This window comes from Mercenaria mercenaria, chromosome 14 (genome assembly GCF_021730395.1).
Source record: "Mercenaria mercenaria strain notata chromosome 14, MADL_Memer_1, whole genome shotgun sequence".
Taxonomy (NCBI): domain Eukaryota; kingdom Metazoa; phylum Mollusca; class Bivalvia; order Venerida; family Veneridae; genus Mercenaria; species Mercenaria mercenaria.
The window spans coordinates 47637896-47659553 of record NC_069374.1 but is presented as its reverse complement, the minus strand read 5'-3'; positions in this window follow the sequence as shown (position 1 = coordinate 47659553).

The window sequence follows — 21658 nt, the reverse complement described above, 5'->3', positions numbered from 1 at the left end:
AATGCAGTTTTTCCAAAGCCAGCATCTGCAGTAAGGTATATTTCACGACATGTTTTGTTTTTCTTGTAGAACACATCACGGAGGGAGTTGATCTTTGATTTAATTTCGTTGCCGCCTCCGAACGACGTCTTGATCTCCACTGAATTCATGTCCGGCATGACGTAAAACTTAAGTAGAGGCGTGTCTTTTTCTTCTATCAATGGTGAAAGAGGCAGCGTATGATACTGTTGCCTGTAGAGAGCTAGCAAATCTTCCGTCAGGTCTGAAATATAAACAAACATCGTTCAAATACTTGTACGTGTATTACAAATTAATTTATTCTCTGGGTGGCAATTTTTCTTTCTTGAGGAGCAAATTAAAAGGGTGAAACAAATAAAAGATCGTGATAAGTATGTGTGGCTTGCGCAGTATTTATTTCATGAATTTATACAACACTTGGTCATGTTTACTAAAAGTTCATTGTTAATCATTACCTCGCGCAATGGATATCATATAATGTATGTACATGTTCGTGTCTGATAAATCGTATTTGAATTATCGTCTCAGCGTATATGTAAGGTTGACTATCAAATACATTTACAATGTTTAATGTTTTAAACCGTGCATTTATATGTATGACCAGCATATATAACATATAACGCAAATAAAAATTCTTGCAAGTGCGTTGCATGGGAATGACCTATCTAGAGTGCATGATTACAACTGTTGACGTGTTGCTTACAATAGGTTGTTTTCAAAAAAACTGATATCTGAGCTAAACAAATATGAATAGAATACAACTACAGCCCGATTATCTTTTTTATTTAAATATTATTTCTGTTCTTTGATTCATTTTGCAGTCAGCTCTACTACTGCTATGGTTATTTAGCTACTTTTACTGCAAAAGCAACATGTTCTTTCACCTGCTGCTGTCATTCCTTACTCTCTGTACTGCGACTACAAAATCCATGATTCTACTACTATTGTTGTCATTAATAACTCTCTGTACTGCAACCACAAATCGAAGGTCAACGCGAAATTAACCTATCAGCTTCTATTTCTATATACACATAAGACTAATTTCGCGTTAAGCCCTTGAAATGCAATGTTCTTGCTGCGACCGCTGTCATAGTATACATTCTGTTATTTATATGAATACAATGTTTATATTTTTCCTGTTGTCGTTGCTAATTGTCTATACTGTGACTACAAATGCAATGTTCGTACTGCAACTGCTATTATTGCTTACTGTGTATACTATGATTATGAATGTCATGTTTCTATTGGAACTCCTTCATTACTAACTCTCTGTACTTCGCCTACAACTGTCGTATTTCTACCAGTAATGCTGTCATTGCTAACTTTGTATATTGCGCACATTCCATTTTCTTGCCTCGACTGCTAACTCTGCTAATTCGCTATACTACAAGTACAAACGCCATGTTTCTACTGCTATGCGGTCATTGCTAAATTGCTATACTGTGACTACAAACGCCATGCTTCTACTGATACTGCTGTCATTGCTAACTTGCTATACTGTGACTACAAACGCTATGCTTCTACTGCTATTCTATCATTGCTAAATTGCTATACTGTGACTACAAATGCCATGCTTCTGCTGATACTGATGTCATTGCTAAATTGCTATACTGTGACTACAAACGCCATGCTTCTACTGATACTGCTGTCATTGCTAAATTGCTATACTGTGACTACAAACGCCATGCTTCTACTGATACTGCTGTCATTGCTAACTTGCTATACTGTGACTACAAATGTCATGCTTCTACTGCTATTCTGTCATTGCTAAATTGCTATACTGTGACTACAAACGCCATGCTTCTACTGATACTGATGTCATTGCTAAATTGCTATACTGTGACTACAAACGCCATGCTTTTACTGATACTGCTGTCATTGCTAACTTGCTATACTGTGACTACAAATGTCATGCTTCTACTGCTATTCTGTCATTGCTAAATTGCTATACTGTGACTACAAACGCCATGCTTCTACTGATACTGATGTCATTGCTACATTGCTATACTGTGACTACAAACGCCATGCTTCTACTGATACTGCTGTCATTGCTAACTTGCTATACTGTGACTACAAACGCTATGCTTCTACTGCTATTCTGTCATTGATACATTGCTATACTGGGACTACAAACGCCATGCTTCTGCTGATACTGATGTCATTGCTAAATTGCTATACTGTGACTACCTAACTTGCTATACTGTGACTACAAATGTCATGCTTCTACTGCTATTCTGTCATTGCTAAATTGCTAAACTGTGACTACAAACGCCATGCTTCTACTGATACTGCTGTCATTGCTAAATTGCTATACTGCGACTACAAACGCCATGCTTCTACTGCTATGCGGACATTGCTTAATTGCTATACTGTGACTACAAACGTCATGCTTCTACTGCTATGTTGTCATTGCATTGCTAATTTGCTATACTGTGACTACAAATACATTGTTTCCATTGCTACTGTTGTCGTTGCTAACTCTCTTAACTGCGACTACAAACGTCATATTTCTACTGCTACTGATGTCATTGCTAACTCTATGTACTGCGACTACAAGTTACATGTTTCTAATTGTTACCTCTCTATAGTGTGACTTTTAATGCCATGTTTCTATTACCATTGCTTTCATTGCTAACTCTTTATACTGTGAATACAAAATACAAATGCTAGGTTCCTACTACTACAAAGTTCTATTGCTACTGATGTCATGGCTAAACCTCAACACAGCGACTACAAATGACATGCTCCTATTTTCACTGCAGTCATTGCTAACTATACTGCCATTGGCAATTCATATTTCAACTTCAACTGCTGTAATGACTTCATCTGCTGTAATTGCTAACTATACTGCCACTGACAATGCATGTTCCTACTGCCTCTACTGCCATTGCTATTGATATTGCTGCTGGCAATGCATTTTTTCCTTCCACCGCTGTCGTTGCTGACTTAGTATATTGCCACTGGCAGAACGTGTTTCTACTTCCACTACAGTAATTGCTAACTATACTCCCACTGGCAATGCATGTTCCTACTTCCACTGATGTCATTGCTTACCATATTGCTACTGACTATGCATGTTCCTACTTCTACTGTTGTCATTGCTTACTATACTGCCACTGGCAATGCATTACCCTACTTCCACTCATGTCATTGCCTACTGTACAGCCACTGACTACGCATGTCTCTACTTCTACTGATGTCATTGCTTACTATACTGCCACTAACTATGCATGTTCCTACTTCCACTGATGTCATTGCTTACTATACTGCCACTGACTATGCATGTTCCTACTTCCACTGATGTCATTGCTTACTATACTGCCACTAACTATGCATGTTCCTACTTCCACTGATGTCATTGCTTACTACACTGCCACTGACTATGCATGTTCCTACTTTCACTGATGTCATTGCTTACTATACTGCCACTGACTACGCATGTCTCTACTTCTACTGATGTCATTGCTTACTATACTGCCACTAACTATGCATGTTCCTACTTCCACTGATGTCATTGCTTACTATACTGCCACTGACTACGCATGTCTCTACTTCTACTGATGTCATTGCTTACTATACTGCCACTAACTATGCATGTCTCTACTTCTACTGATGTCATTGCTTACTATACTGCCACTAACTATGTATGTTCCTACTTCCACTGATGTTAATGCTTACTACACTGCCACTGACTATGCATGTTCCTACTTCCACTATACTGCCACTGACTATGCATGTTCCTACTTCCACTGATGTCATTGCTTACTACACTGCCACTGACTACGCATGTTCCTACTTCCACGGATGCCATTGCTAACTAAACTGCCACTGACTATGCATGTTCCTACTTCCACTGATGTCATTGCTTACTACACTGCCACTGACTGTGCATGTTCCTACTTCCACTGATGTCAATGCTTACTATACTGCTACTGACTATGCATGTTCCTACTTCCACTGATGTCATTGCTTACTATACAGCCACTGACTATGCATGTTTCTACTTCATTGTTAACTATACTGCAACTGTAGGAGAAATAACATAAAATCACGACGGCTAGTCAAAACGGTGGCAGTATTTCCAGCAGCAAAGTACCTGGGGCTAAAACCAGTATATTTATGTTCACTTGTTTATTGTAATATTGGATTTAAGTAAAATGGTCAACAAGAGCATCCAATCTGAATTTTATTCGGATCAACAGAAGTAGATTGGAAAAGAAGAACCGATAAAACATCACAATTAATTTTTCTATTTAGCAGCCGACATTTAGTCTAAGCGCCCTATACATGTATATTCAACATGTTAACAAGGAGAAGAATCAAACGTTGCTTAACAGAAAAATCACCGTGTTTTTTCCATGTTAAGTCTACATACCTTTAATCCAGCTTTATTGTTTTGAGTAAAACATTTTATTTACAATATTCTATTGACTAACGTACTCCGTAACCAGCGTTCAATATGAAAGAAACACCAGGATTTATAAATAGTGTCGCTTGACAGGTGTCAAAATTTATGGAAACAGGAGTGAAAGTTTAAGACTCGGTTAAAAACATTTTGTTTCTAATTTTTGTTAATATCGTATTTTTGCCTGCAAAGCCATATACATGGTTATATCTCACACGTTTGGCTCTTGAAAGATTTTTATTTTTCTCTAGGTCGCTTCTACTGTGGTACAGAGCTTCCATAAATTCAAAGTCTAAAATAAGTGTGGTGTATGCTTCATGTAAATGAAAGACTTAAATAAAATCGACACTACATGATGGTAGAGGAAGACCCCAAGTGCCCCTTCGTGCATAATTTTATCACGAGCGGGCACCTGGGTAGAACCACCGACCTTCCGTAAGCCAGCTTGATGGCTTCCTCACATGAAGAATTCAACGCCCGAGTGAGGCTCGAACTCGCTCGAACTCCCATCGATGATGGGCAAGTGATTTAAAGTCAGCGACCTTAACCACTCAGCCACGGAGGCCCCGTGGGACAAAAATCTTGTTCACACGTTACACTACTTTTATACTAAAATGGCAATATGGATTTTCGTTTTAATAAATTCAGTGTCAGACTTTTATATTAAGTTTAGTTCTATCCAGTAAGATAAATCTTCTAGTCATTAAAGTGGAAAAATGCGATACTAATATACAAAACTTTTCATGTTACCAGTACGAAACAAGTAATTTCAAAATATGACTTTTCTTTTTTTGACTGGGGTGGTCTTTTTTCATATAAAAGTCAAACTGCACGCGCAGGAGTTGCTTCCATTCAGCCTCAGAAACTTTACCTATAGGTAAGGGAGATCTCTGAGTAGAAGAATGACGAAAATAAGTATTATTTCATTAGTCCGGTTTCTTTATTTCTAAAGCATCAACTTCAAATATTTATGCGGCATTATCGTTAATTTAACACATTTAAATGCACAACAACCGAAAATTGCTTTTCAAAACATTCACCAAAGCACACTGTGTGCAGTAAGTATGCATAATGCCATTTAAACTGAAACTTTGAACTATAGACTATAATTATTCAGTTCATGAATTTATAATCAATTAATTTAAAAGGATCAATAAATGCTACCGAAAATTCGGAAAATTACAGGTACAACGTTCTACTTTATTAATTTTTGATTTTCGGTTTTACTTTCTTTATTTACCCACATTTTGTTGAAGTCCTGCAAATTGAGCTAATTTTGTGCTATTGGACTGCTGCATTTGAAATTTTGGTTCACAAAGTATGGTATTTACTCAATACCTCAAATACCGAGTTTGCATACTGCTAAATTCATTGAATAAATGTTTAAAAATCAAAGCATTGTCTTTGCCTGAAATATATAACTGTCAATTTGTGTTTGCCTTATAAATGTCAATGTAGCTAGATACGTGCGTTATTTTCATTTTTTTCTGTTTCTTTGTTTTTCATCTCACTATCTATAAATATATATATAGTGTATATGTTGTTATTTTTTGTGTTCGTTTTTTCTAACTAAAGCTTAAGGGAAGGACAGTCTCTAATGTTGTCAGAACTTGTTGTCCGACCCTTTTGCCCTTTGATTATGTATGTTTGAATTGTAATTGTAATAATATATCAAAGAGCAATAAAATATGATTAAATCAAATCAAATATAAATTTCAAAGAATTACAGTTACAAAGCACGCAATCGCTTCCAATCTCGGGGTTGCGTATTCGAGTCCTCTGTTTGCCCTATCATTTTTTATCTCATCTGTAACTTAACAAATCAAGAATACTTTGAAACCTGCATGTCAGTAAACTGTTCTACAAAATGTCGACCCAGATCTTCAGGACCGGACAAGTGATGTTCAATCATTTAAGGTATATTTCAAGGCACTCGCGTCAGTACCCGAGAAAAATTAAATACATGCACATAAAATATTGTAACTGATACCATTACGTTACATAAGATTTTAAAAAATGGTTTGAACTGAACTCGAATTCGTGGTGAAGTCACAGAGTTTACTAGCATTTGTTGACTACGGTGACTATATGAATTTTCGTGGATTTCGTGCTTATGTCAATCCACAGAATTTAATCCCAACGAACAAGTTAAAATCCCATTCATTTATAATCAAAGGATAAAATACATATCCCCACGAAATGGCCGTCTTGATCAAAACCACGAAATTCCATGCCCACGAAATCAAATGATTTTACGGTATATCAGTTATTTCAATTTATATACACGTGACTTTAGACAGAAGACCATTCCCGACAGGCGAAAATTTGACAAACATTTGATGTACCAACCAGTCTCTAGGGTGGGATTTTGACAAAAAAATGTTGTCTCTAGGGTGGGGATTTAAACCTACAATTTTTTTGAAATGTCAAAATCCCCTGGGTCAGCCCCCTTTCCCCCCCCCCCCCCCCCAACCCCGACGGGCAAAATATTGACTGGTGCATAGTGAGTAACAGGCAATAGCTACGTCTCAAATAGCTATGGAAATACGTGATTATACAGCGTAACATGATACTGCCTCACGTACTACAGAATAGAATAGAATAGAATAATATTTTATTCCTAATATTTCGGGCCCTCCTGAGTCTCGGGCATACCAATTTTGAAACATAGTATATATACACAAAGCTACAAAAGAGATATCACTGCGCAAAAATATATTAGTAAATATTTCTCTGAAAATCCAAGTGAGAAAATATTACGGAATCCTGTCGGGGCCATTTATAATGTCGCCGTCGGGTTTGCGGGGTTGACACACGACAACGCGAAGTGACATAGCGACATTACGAGTGACACCCGACAATCGCAAACGACGGCGACAATCCCAAACAACAATGTTGCGATATCCACTTTGAAATGTCGCTTTTCAAAAGCACGATATATCGCGATGTCACTTCGCGTTGTCGAGCGTCGTGTCGCATTGTCGCTATGTCACTTCGTATTGTCGCGATGTCACTTCGCGTTGTCGTGTGTCGACCCTGCAAACGCGACGGCGACATTATCAAACGACATGCGATAATCACAAACGACGCTCGACAACGCGAATCGACATTTTCCAAATGTCATATCGTATGTCGCGTGTCGCGGTTAGGGTGAGGGTCGACGCGCGACAATTCCAAATGATACACGACACGCGAAGTGACGCTCGACAATACGAAACGACATTTTCATAATGTCGTATCGCATGTCGCCCGTCTACCGGTGAAATGGTAAGATAAAAAGCTGTATTTCCGTTCTTTTCCAATAATTGAAGAATGTTCCAAACACAAGATATTTTAATGAAATAACTCTTATAAATTGAATTTAAACATTGTCTAAACGGATATGTAACTTGTATAATCTTACCGCCGACGGTTTCGTCGGAGGACCGTCTCAAAATGTATCATTTTTCGTGAAAATATGCATACTTCTTCATATATTAAATAGAGAGGTGGTCCTTGGCTGAGGAGCCATATCTTCATAACCTGATGTCCGATTTTAATAAATGATACCTTGTTGCAAAGGGCAAGCCAGTACCTAGAGAAAAGAGGCCACGTCAGGTTCGAACCCGGTCGGCTAGGGTTCAAGGTCAAATGGCCCCAACAGGATTCCGTTAATATTGTATATCAGATCTTTTCATCGGACAATGTCGCAACTTCTTGTGATTTGTCAGTGAAAGACAAACTCGCATGTATACAAAAGTTTCATAACATGGTAAGGCAGACAACTCTTATTGACTTACTGAATCTCCCTTAAGGTCGGAGGATTTATCTCCCTTAACAGAAGAAGGCTGCTTAGGTCGCATACCATATTGAAACTGAGTTTACAGTACATGGCCGTATCAAGGACCGGGAAAACAGAAGGGAAAAATGACGAAATGATGGTATTAAATATCATGTTAGGAGCGAATCAAAAATAAAGATAAAATTTCATTTAAAAATTACTTGTGATGAACCAAATGTTGAACTTTGGTAATATTTTTGCACCTAAGGTTTCTTTTTTTCTAGTAAATTTGTTATTAAGTAAAATGTGCACACCCCCTTTTTATTTCTATATAGAAAATCTGACCGCTATCGATTATTGGCTCGAGGAATATTCTTCGGTATGGAGAAAAATGTACGTGCGTAATGTAGCTCAAACATTACGCATTTAGCTCTGACGAAACCAACATAACACTTGTTACACTTACTATCCATTTAAACAAATATAAATAACAATTTTAAGCCTTTTTATCAATGATGGTACAATATCAAGCTAGCATTCTTATCAACAACACAATCTCATATTCATTATATTTCAACTTCCAACTGACTCTTTTAAACTGAAAGATGTGCATTTATAGCGAATTTTCAAGAGCTCTAAAAAGGGAAAGGTACCGTACTGTTATGGGACAGGGTACATATTGTGTGTTGCACACCTTTGTCTACAACAATCAAATGGTAGATTTCCATGGTTTTGGTTATAAATGTATCTTTAGTAACTTGCTGCATTGTGTATTACGATGTGCAAACAATCTTTATGCAGAACTCAACATTTCATGATATTTCTAATCAAGAAAACTTGCAACTTGACAAAAATAATGACTGCAATCATAAATTAAACAGTACGGTAATTAATTTATTAAGGCATACAGACACTAAAAAGAAAAAAAAAATAGTAGTCGCATAATGGCGGATACAAATAGTCCTCAGTTGTTTTGCTCTGCAGAGCTATTTTTCTTCTTTTCTTTGCATTTTTTGTTGTTGCTAAAATCACATGACAGATCTATGCCTGACATGTAGGTAGCATTTTCATAATGGAATAACAACATGACAAAATTGTTCATGGAAACGTAGATCATACACCACCAGTATAATTTGGGGTCTCCGTGACTATTTGGTAAACGACATTGTGTCTGCAATCATTAGTCCTCCACCTCTGATAATTCATGTGGGGAAGTTGGCAGTTACTTGCGCAGAACAGGTTTGTACTGGTACAGAATCCAGGAACACTGGTTAGGTTAACTGCCCGCCGTTGAATGACTGAAATACTGTTGAAAAACGGCGTTACCCCTCCCCCCCACCCCCACACAAACCCGATAGTTTGAACGGTTGAGACCTACAGAAAGTTATTCCTCTTAAAATGTTATTACTTTAGTCTAAGCCTAAAATAATACAGACGCGACGTCATAAGTTGGAGCTAAAAAGCGTAACGCCAGAAAGACGCCATTTTCTTACATTTGACGCTTGGAAAAAAACTCGAGCATTTACTTGTTCTAAAAGTCATATTACGTTCTATTATTCTGTTTTCCATGAGCGTTTTTTTTATATAAACGACCAGAAAACATAAATCTTTCTGGTTTCATTTCTAACTTTTCTTATGTTTACACCAAAATATTTCCCGAGCTTATAAGTTTATAAATTATTGTTCCTAAGTACATATCATAATGCACATCATGTATGTATGTCAACGAGTACAAACATTTTTAAAACAATATATACATGTACAGTATTTTTGTAGATCAAATGGCAGGATTATTATGATTCTGAATATATCATTACAAAATAAAAATATCAAGTTTCTCAAGTATTTTCAAAATTTTATGATTGTCAATATAATTGCGGAAATATTTAACAATATATGCGTTCGGCTTGAAAAAGCTTCAATTATAAAGACTATGGACGACGAAGCCACGAGCACAAAATGTTTTTTGATTAATTTGTATTTTAGCGGTAGTGCTTAAGAGTTCTCATAGTATTTGCCCTTGATAACATTAAACTTTGTTCCGGACTTTCTGTTAGCTCTCCAAGCGTCTGTTTCGTCATTTCCTAACATGTAGGATCCGGTCTTCTTGGAATTCTGGCATTTCATGAACTTAATATATTCATTTACATGTATCTGGAATATATCTTTTATGCTGTATTAATGTGATTTCTTTAAAACGTAAAGGGATTTCGACATAATGCTGCCCTTTCGCAAAATAAAAATGTCGGTGTGTCAACGGCGCCTTTAAAGAAACTATCCGAACAATGTCGGTATCTAGCATAGTCCATAAAATACAATTAATTACAGTAGCTTAAAGACGTGTTATATTCTGCTTTAATTTGCATACTTCAATAATAGGCATTTTTAGTCTATCCCGATTACGAGTTGTACACCGGATTAAGGACGCATTTACCTGTGTAGGGGGCATCTCAAGGTATTCAAGGTAAAATAATCAGGCCAAATGAAATAAAACCTGTTTAAACGGCGGTCAGAATAAAATAGATAAAAATAAGTTGGTTCCACGGCTTTATTTTTATTCATCAATCATTCAGGTCAATACCATACTCTCTTCACAGTTTTGGAACAGTTCTTTTCATGAAATCATTATAAAGTTCGTTGTTTTCTCTGATCAAGTCAGATAGACGCCGACGACGCTGAGGTAGCTCATCGTTTGCTTCTTTGTCGGAACTAAGCCCAGCCGCTATGTCATCGCGATCGGCTGCTTGACGTTGGGCTCCTTCAGCCCGTCCGACTGCCTGCCGCGGTGGTGACCCATGCTGGTCACGTGCAATACGTTGCACAGGTCCAGGCTGATCATTAGGTCTAAGAGGAGGTGTCAACGCCTGGTCAATAGCTCTAGGTGGACGTGCCACATCTTGGTCGAAAGCTATCGGCGGAGGTGCAACAACTTGGTTGGAAGCCCTCGGTGGAGGTGCCACGGGGTCTGGTCTTGCAGGCACATCATTATCTGCAAGTTGCCGTCCAGCCTGGTCTTCCGCCTGTGCTTGCCTAGGTTGAGAATTGTTTACGAGTCTACGCTCCTGAGCACGAATAAGCTCCACTTCTTGCCTGAAACATATCAGTTTAAAAAATTTATTATAGGTTTGGTTGTACGTTCATTTATAATGTCCCGGTAGGGACATCACGATCACATAATTATAGGCATTACTTGATCATACCAATAGGCAGGGAAATTCATCAGTCGAAGTTATATACAATACGGCGCTGAATGATAACGGGAAATTGAACTACCAAATGGTTACGTTCTTCAAAAAGATAAAAAAACGTTAAAGCTGAATATTATACACAATCTAAAAAATGGAGTTCATATATTTATTCAGAGTATAATTTGTGTGTATTTTACGTTATTCTACTGTGCAATAAATTGGAATTATAATCCTCAAGGACAAGTTTTCGATACAGATAATAAGCAAAACAAAAGAAATGCATCGTGCATTCCTGCAGCAAAATGATTATAAATGTATGTTTATCTGCTTAAACCATCGATACTTTAATGTTTTCCTTCACCGCATTGAATAAAACTACATTGACAAAAACCAAACACCGCGATGATTGAAGTCGAAATATCGTAAGTGTTGAAAACATGAAACTACGATGGCTTAAACGAATTATATCGATCACCATCGTGATTTCGCGATTTCACTTTTCGCTGCTGTCGTTTTGACTCTCATCGTCATAGTTTCGTGTTTTGTACTTTTGATACACCGGAACATGATGGCCCAGACCGAACGTCGTATTGAAGTTTAGTTTAAGTTTAGGTTTTTTTCTTCTCTTTTATACCATGTAATGATATGATTTTATCAACGCTTAATTTTAACCTTTTTACCTGATATCTTGATACCTTCTATGTTCTCTCGTGTTGCCATCAATTTTGATAATTTTATCGACATCCTGTCCCTAAGTTGTTTAGCTGAGCCCGTCCTATATAACTCTTGAGCCGCAGCAGACAAACGGTCGGTATTTTGCCGAACATCGTCAACAACATCTGTCCATCTAGTCGGGTGTTCCCGGTAGGATCGTAAAATTAACAAAGTCTATAGGACGGGCTCAGCTAAACAACTTAGGGACAGGATGTCGATAAAATTATCAAAATTGATGGCAACACGAGAGAACATAGAAGATATCAAGATATCAGGTAAAAAGGTTAAAATTAAGCATTATATAGTATACAGACTTCTTTTTTCGTTGTAGAAGGGTTCCTGTAGAACAAAAAGAAATAACATGAAAACCACATTTGTCTGGCCTAATGTACTGGTACATTGCCGCCGAGATAAACGTGTTTACATATACGCATTAATTATTTTGAGTAAGAAAAAAATCATCCTGATAAAAAGGTTAGTATTTGCTTTTTTGTATTTACATAAAATAATCTAGAACATGATTATGTTTCATATATTTGTATTACTTACCAGCATTCATTTTTTCCTAAGCCAGAGAAAAAGCTATTGATACGCACGTTATGTATTTCAAAGCGCACGTGAAAATCGTTCTATAAACGTACTTTACAGCGGTGTAGCCAAAGGTAACTACGTTATGAAAGCTACTAAAACTGTTGTAAGGTGTAGAATCTAATACATGTATATATTCATTTACTTCAGGTTTCATGGACGAACAGCAAAAACGATTGTTGTTGGCGTTGTTGCCAGCTCTTGTGTCACTCCCGCCGGATCATACAGAACATGTTAAAGATCTCATTACTAATTTGATGATCATCGTCAATTTGCCACCTTCTCCAAACACAGATTTGCGTTTTAGACATTTCGCTGAAGATGACAATTCACATGAAGGGAGAGACGTGTTCGTGTTATTTGCAGGACACAGGTATCAATTTTACCAGTTTACTGGCGAAACATCAGAAACACTACTTCAATTACAAAACCTGATTTCACTTGAGCCTCAACGTGACCATTTACTTTCAGTTAGAAACAGAATGCTTCTTTTCATGATTTGGATAAGAACATATCCAACATACCATTTGTTGGCTACCATGTTTGGCATAAGTGTTCCCACTGTGAGTGGTGAAATCAGAAACCAGATCCCAATTTTTCATGACAAATTACAGCATTATGTTGAATGGCCGACAGTTGCTGAATGGCGGGCTATGCAGGGTGATTGGGCCAAACTTCCTATGGCTGTAGGTGCTATAGATGGAACATCTCATCAGATATACAGGCCGGAAATAGAACCACAGGAACACTTTTATTCAGGGCACCGCTGTTTTCACTGTATTCATACACAGGTTGTTGTTGATGTACATGGCTTTATATGCCATATAGAGAGCGGTTATTCAGGACATCTGAACGATGCTCAGCAGTACGGGCTGATGCAGCAGATAGGTACTGATTTGCCATTTCCGGAGGAGTTGCTGCTCTTAGGGGACAACATTTATCCAAATAGGGGCTGTATCATGACGCCATACACGTCCGCTCAGTTGAGGCGAAAGCATCCCGGAGAAAGACGAAAATGCTGAAAACTGAACAGATATATCAGGAAAAATAGAGTGCGTGTTGAGCATGCAATAGGCGAACTAAAACATACAGAAGTGTTGGAACATTGTGGAGGCATCCTAGAACAATACATTTTAGTGAATAAACAAAAAAATGGCAAAAAGAAAACATGAAAAATGTATGTAATGCAACTTATTATGTGATTTAAAACAATGCTATCTGTCTTTCCTCTCCTTATTTGTAGAGCAGAACATATTTTTTTATTTACAATTTCGTCAAAAATGTTGATCGGATTTATTGATAAGGGAGGTTACTCTGTAAGTCAAGTTTTCTATTTCTATTCTTAGCATGGCCTACTAACCTATCTCGTTTTCTATAAATAGAACACACCGCAGCTATACCATATTATAACGCGTGAATCGCCTGGACAAGGGAGCGTTCGTGTATTTTACAATAATCTTGCAGTAAACTTCGAAGAGAAAATTAAAAAAAATTATGGAAAATCACAATTTGCCTGCATAAACATTCCTTGAAAAAAAACGTATTTACAAAGTAAATGAAGGAATCAATAAGCATAAATAGATCTATGTTGAAATGAACGAAGGAAGTGCCGCTGTTAACTTATTTTTAACCTTTTGTCTTATTTTCTTTGTTGATGTACAGTGATGTAATTTCAGAATGCGCACACTTTTTTCTTTTTTCTTTCTTTTTTTTGCTTATTGTCATAATATTATAGATCTACTCATTGTTTACAGATATACACTGTCAACTAAGGTGTGCAATAGGCTAAAGAACATTTGGCTGAATTTGTCAGTGACAAGTAAATACTTCTTTAAATGTGGTTAGATCGAAATATCAAAAGCCACGGGACCATAACTTATCAAAGCATCAGTGACTTTAAAATAGAATTCCTTGTTGAATTTATATGTTCACTGATCTTATAAATATGACTAGTCAGTTGCTCTGGTTTTATTATATCTTGTTACTTGCTTTACTTGCTTCTTTTTTTCTTTTTTATTTTTAATTTAATAGATAGTTTTTGTATTTGTCCATTCCTGACAAAAAAAATCATTGAAATATTTTCTACACTTTGGCAGTGGGTTATTGTGCTTGCTAAATTTCTTGTAATATTAGATTTGAATCTAGACACTAACAAACTCCTAGTAACCTTACAAACCTTACAGTTCAACGAGGGCTTCATGTTTATCGTTCGTCCGAAAAAAATGAATTCTATGATATTCGAAAGTATATTAAGAAAGATTTATGCTTTGTGAATAGGGGCAATATAGAGATTATTTAATATGTTATATCATTCTTTTCTTGGACAAAAGTTTTGGTTGTTTTTGGCAACGGAAACAGTAAATTGCTGTGTATAATCTGCATTCTGAAATCTATAATGTAGGTGACTAAGGTCAATAAAACTTCATCAGTAAATAGAAAACACTCATTACATTACATGATAATAAAAATAATGAACCACAACTTTGAAATGATTTTAACATTTCCTCATTTCATAACAAACTGCATTTCTGTGAAACTTCATACACACGCTTCTGCATATAAGAACTTTTAACAGGAGATGACCTTAGTTAGTGAAATAATTACTTTAATTTTGAATGTAAAGGGACCACCTACTCGCAATGTTAATGTCATTGCAGGTAGAGGATTTGTATTGCATGGTAAAACTTTTCTATCATGTTTATTCTTCATGTTGTAAACAGTTTATAACATATATTGTTTTATGTGCTAATGTTGATAACTTGTAGGCGGTCAGACTAATAAAGTAATGATTAGGTGATTTCTCATATTGCAATAAATGTACTTCAGACACAACTCTTGGCGGCGTCTTTGATGCTTGCATCAATGAATTTCCTTGTAGATTTTGTAGTTTACAGAGTGATTCTCATTGATTGTTAACCTCTTGCTACAGCCCTGCATTTTCATCAGTTTTATATAAACTAATTGTTCGAGAAAACCCCCAGCTTTTATCGTCATATGACATCCAAGTAAGCATCGGGATAGACTAAAAATGCCTAATTCTATCTAACCAAGATGCGTTGCTCAAAAATGTAGAGCCGAGTTTACCTATATATGCCAAACAGCAGGTTTATCGATATTTTAGTGTAAAGGGAAACAACTACAACGGCACACAAGGCAAAAAATCAATACCGACAAGAGTTGCGGTTCTCGTATATTTCACGCTCAAAGTTGGGGATGGTAACGTCAGAGTAATCAAACGTACACTATGGGACATTTTACTTAGACACGGAAAAAACGTAATAACTTTGTGATACGTTGAATGATCTTTTTAAAACATACAGCTTTCAATAGCTGGAAAAAATAATATTTTAATTCAGTTTACAAAAACAACGCAACTTTGTTACCTGTAAATTCAACCAAGTTGGAACTTTACGTTTGTTTCAGTTATATTCTTTACAAGTAGCGTGGGACATTTGTACTAGACATGAAAAATCTATATGTACATTTCTGACTCTGAAATAAAATGTCAGATATATACATAATCCGAAAAAGTGCCAAAATAATATTTTCTGTGTGAAATATTATAGATTTATTATTTAAAGAAAAAGAGTTACATAAGAATTAAAAACTTTTCTTAAATCCACAAGTCATATTTCTACTGAATCTCTACACACCCATGTCTGAACTTTTAAAGTGTATCCGACGCGTTTCTGATTACGGTTTTCTGTCTTACGTGTATGATGTCAGTAGTTTACGGCAGAACATCATTTCACGAAAATTTCATGAGCGTCAGACATGTTTTTGTTTTTCATCTGTCTATTTTATCGTACATGCATTTCCTGTTACATTTCTACAGCAAAATTTCTTTGTGTTAGGTCTTTTTGGGCCCATAAAAATCGCTAATAGCTTACTTATATTAATTAAAAGTTACAAAATGAAATAGAGCTTGGTTTCTATTTTCAGAAGATATATTACATTATATATATTGCATTATAAATAGCGATAGTATAACTTCTTTAACTGAAAATATAGCCAAAAAAATGACTTAGCTCCAACATATGACATCGCGTCACACTGTGCGTTCTTGCATAGTTTGGTTAGTGTGTGCATATTTTATAAAGAAATATACACTGTTGACAGCATGATACTGGTATGTCTTAACCAGCTTGTGTTCATTTTGTGCATATGTTGCTTTCATATTTCAGTTACAGAAAGACAGGCGTAAATATTAGCAGGACAATTAATTAGTGTAACACAAAGAGGTCGAAATCGTGGATGCATTTTTCCACAAGCTATTCATCTTCGCGTCTTTGGATTCTTTCAGTCGTTGTTATCGGAAAATTGAAACTTAGATCAGCATACATCTTTACGTCAGTAGATATTTTCGGAAGTTGTTAGCCAGAAATAGAAATTTTGGTCAGCGCTTCTTCTTCACGTCATCAGATTATTTCAGCAGTTGTTAGCCGAAAATTGAAACTTTCATTAGCGTTACATCTCTACACGTCATTGGATACGTTCGGCAGTTGCCAGTCGGAACTAGAATCTTTGATCTGCATCATCACACGTCATTAGATACGTTCGGCAGTTGCTGTTCGGAGCTAGAATCTTTGATCAGCATCATCACACGACATTGGTTACGTTCGGTAGTTACTAGCCGGAACTAGAATCTTTGATCAACATTATCACGCGTCATTGGTTACGTTCGGCAGTTGCTAGCTGGCACTAGAATCTTTAATCAACATCATCACACGTCATTGGTTACGTTCGGCAGTTGCTATCCGGAGCTAAAATCTTTTATCAGCATCATCACACGTCATTGGTTACGTTCGGCAGTTGCTATCCGGAGCTAAAATCTTTTATCAGCATCATCACACGTCATTGGATACGTTTGGCAGTTGCTAGCTGGAACTAGAAACTTTGATAAGCATCATCACATATCATTGCTTACGTTCGGCAGTTGCTATCCGGAGCTAAAATCTTTGATTAGCATCATCACACGTCATTGGATACGTTCGGCAGTTGCTCTCAGGAGCTAAAATCTTTGATCAGCATCATCACACGTCATTGGTTACGTTCGGCAATTGCTAGCCGGAACTAGAATCTTTGATTAGCATCATCACACGTCATTGGTTACGTTTGGCAGTTGCTAGCCGGAACTAGAATATCTGATCATCATCATCACACTTCATTGGATACGTTTGGCAGTTGCTAGCCGGAACTAAAATCTTTGATCAGCATCATCACACGTCATTGGATACGTTTGGCAGTTGCTAGCCGGAACTAGAATCTTTGATCAGCATCATCACACGTCATTGGTTACGTTCGGCAGTTGCTATCCGGAGCTAAAATCTTTGATCAGCATCATCACACGTCATTGGTTACGTTCGGCAGTTGCTAGCTGGAACTAGAATCTTTGATCAGCATCATCGCACGTCATTGGTTACGTTTGGCAGTTGCTAGCCAGAACTAGAATCTTTGATTAGCATCATCACACGTCATTGGTTACGTTTGATAGTTGCTATCCGGAGCTAAAATCTTTGATCAGCATCATCACACGTCATTAGATACGTTTGGTAATTGCTAGCCGGAACTAGAAACTTTGATCAGCATCATCACACGTAATTGGTTACGTTCGGTAGTTGCTATCCGGAGCTAAAATCTTTGATCAGCATCATCACACGTCATTGGTTACGTTCGGTAGTTGCTATCCGGAGCTAAAATCTTTGATCAGCATCATCACACGTCATTGGATACGTTCGGCAGTTGCTATCCGGAGCTAGAAACTTTGATCAGCATCATCACACGTAATTGGTTACGTTCGGTAGTTGCTATCCGAAGCTAAAATCTTTGATCAGCATCATCACACGTCATTGGTTACGTTTGGTAATTGCTAGCCGGAACTCATGCCATGAATATGCTACCACTTTCGATTTCATACAGTTTGCCGGGTTTTAGTGATGAATATAACCAGTCTAACCCTCTGATCTAAAACATTCCGTGCAAAGCATGGTTGCAAATTCATTCCGTGCAAAGCATGGTTGTAAATTATCTAAATACATGTACACTGCTGACTAGCGTACAAATTAAACCAACTATCAGTCAAATCGAGTCTGCAATATTTACTATTTGTTTTGTCCTCGTTGCTTCTGAAGGATCTATTTTTCAGATTTTGTCAGGGCCTAATATGTTATGTTGTTATTAGGGCCTAATATATTATGTGGTTATTATATTATATAAGTATATATCTATTTCAAGAATTAAAAAAAACAACAACAAAAAACAAAAAAAAAACCAAAAAAAAAAAACATTTGATAATTTTAAGATTTTATTTAATGATAACATCCTTATATCCTTTAAAGATGTTTCAGCAAATAAGTTTTTATTTACACTACAGTATGTTCTTTGATTTTAATGCCCCCCGAAGGTGGCCATATTGAAATCGCGTTGTCCGTCCGTCCGAACGTAACTTTGTAAATTCTTGTCCGGGCTGTTATTCTGTCATCCATGAAGGAATTTTGAAATAGTTTGGCATAAATATATTAACCTTAATAAGACGACGTTTCATGTGTAACACTCAGACCCCGTTCTACAAGGTCAAGGTCACACTTAGAAGTCAAACAGTCTGTTTTGTGACTTTGGATCGTAACTTTGCCATTCATCAAGAGGTTTTAAAAGTACTTAGCATAAATGTTTATCAAAATGAGAACCCTAGCTCCAAGGTCAAGGTCAGACTTCGTGTTCAAATGTTAGCAGGGTTATTTTTGTATCCGATCCATATTTCTGCTATCCATGGAGGGGTTTTGAAATATCTTGGCTTAAATGGTAACTATAATCAGACAATGTGTCACACGCAAGACCCAGATCCCTTGCTCCAAGGTCAACGTCATATTTAGAAGTCATATCATAATAGATCTTTACGTGTCCGATATATAACTCTGTTATCCATGAGGGGATTTTGAAACAACTTGGCATAAATGTTTACCATAAGGAGGCAATGTGTTACGCGCAAGACCCAGAGCCCTAGCTCCAAGATCAAGTTTACACTTAGAAGTCAAGTGAAAGGTTAAAAGAGTCTGTTTCTTATCCGGTTCATAACTCTGTCATTAATCATGTTCTTGTAAACATTTAGATTCCTTCATGAACTATGTGACAACACAACAGAGAAGTATCGTAAGCCGATATGGCAGATCAGAAAAGTTTACCATTATATGAAAGATGATATTGACTAAATGCATGCATTTAAGCCATGCAAATAATAAACATACTGTTGTTTTATATAAAGGCATACATACAAATACAAACCATCAAAGAAAGAAACAAAAATACGGGAAATAAAAATGAAAACGAAAAGAGAGAAAACACACATACACACACACACACACAAAGACAAAACATGAAAAAAAAAACTCACGTAGATTCGACCCCACAAAATGATTACGCGCAAGACCAGACCGCTAGCTCCAAGGATCAAGTTTACACTTAGAAGTCAAGTGAAAGGTTAAAAGGGTCTGTTTCATACCCGGTTCGTAACTCTGTCATTAATCAAGAAATTTCGAAATTAATTAGCAGAAATATTCCCCGATAACGAGAAAACGTGTCGTGCATAACAACCAGACCACTAGCTCCACGGTCGATGTCACATTTAGAGGTTAACGGTTTACATGGTGTGTTTCTTGTCAGTTCCATACCTATTCCGTCGATGAAGACATTTTAAAATTACATGGCATAAACGTTCCCTATATTGAAATGACGTGTCAGACGCAGGTCCAAAATCTCTAGTTTCAAAGTCAAAGTCAAACTTAGATTAAAAAGTTAACATTTATGTTTCTTGTCCAGTCAATAACTCTGCCATCATCAAAATTACTTGTCACAATTGTTCCTATGATGGGTTAGTGTGTCATGCTCAAGACCCAGACCCTAGCTCTAAGGTCAAGGTTACATTCGGAGAATTTTTTCTCTTGTCGAAAAATTAGTCATACCTTAACTATTCTGGCATATTTTGCGCATCGAACTGTAGCATTCTTGGACAAACCTCGGGGGCGTTTGTCTCTTATAGTGCCATCTCTTGTTTGAGCTTCAGTTCTATCTTTGAGAGTTATATATATTTGTACTTATCCTTTAAAATGTCAAGGTCAGTAGCGGCTATTGTCAAGTTACCTTAAAGACACACCACTAACTAACTGTAACCTTTTGTATTTCCATAATGCTGTCTGACTGAAGTACATCTCCTATTACGCTATACTTGGGGATCTGAAGACGTGCTGTTGATGCCTCGTTCTGACGACCATTCCGTTAGCAGGCAGAAGTGTTACTTAAGAATAAAAATTCTATACTTAGACTGGGTTTTTAATAGTTACATTTTTTTTTACGTAAAGTGTCAGATAGCCGGTTAGCTCTGTCGGTAAAGCGTTAGCTCTGTCGGTAGAGCACTTGCTCTGTAAGCGACTGGTCCCGGATTCGAGTCCCTGACAGCCTACACATTTTTCTTAATATTGGTTAAAATAAAAAATAGATTTGCGAAAATAAAAATAGCAATTCTGGAAATCAAAAATATACAAAAGAACATTAAGAATGGGTCCTTCTCGGATATTCGTTTAGAAGATCATCTACTTCAGTCAGATTGTTCCATAATTGTAATTATACATTTTTGTATGGAGAAATGAGAAATAAAAAGTGTCTAATAACAGTTTGACAGTAACAGATATAAGGCTAAGACAATGTATTACTAAATATAGTATTCAATTATTGTAGTAGTATGCACGGTACTTCATGTATTAAGTTGAGTTTAGATAGCACTTTGTTTCTATATACAGTGTAAGATAGTTATTATTCTATTTTTTATAAAACTATACTGAGAAGAGAATGACTAAGTAAGTTTGCAGATGAAGTTATGAAAACCGGACTGAGCTTGTCCACCTGTCATCTTGTAGAATAGTTGTATGATACCAGTATTACCAGAATTATTTGCACAAAGTTCATGTGGGAGGAAAAAGTAGACCACTAGGT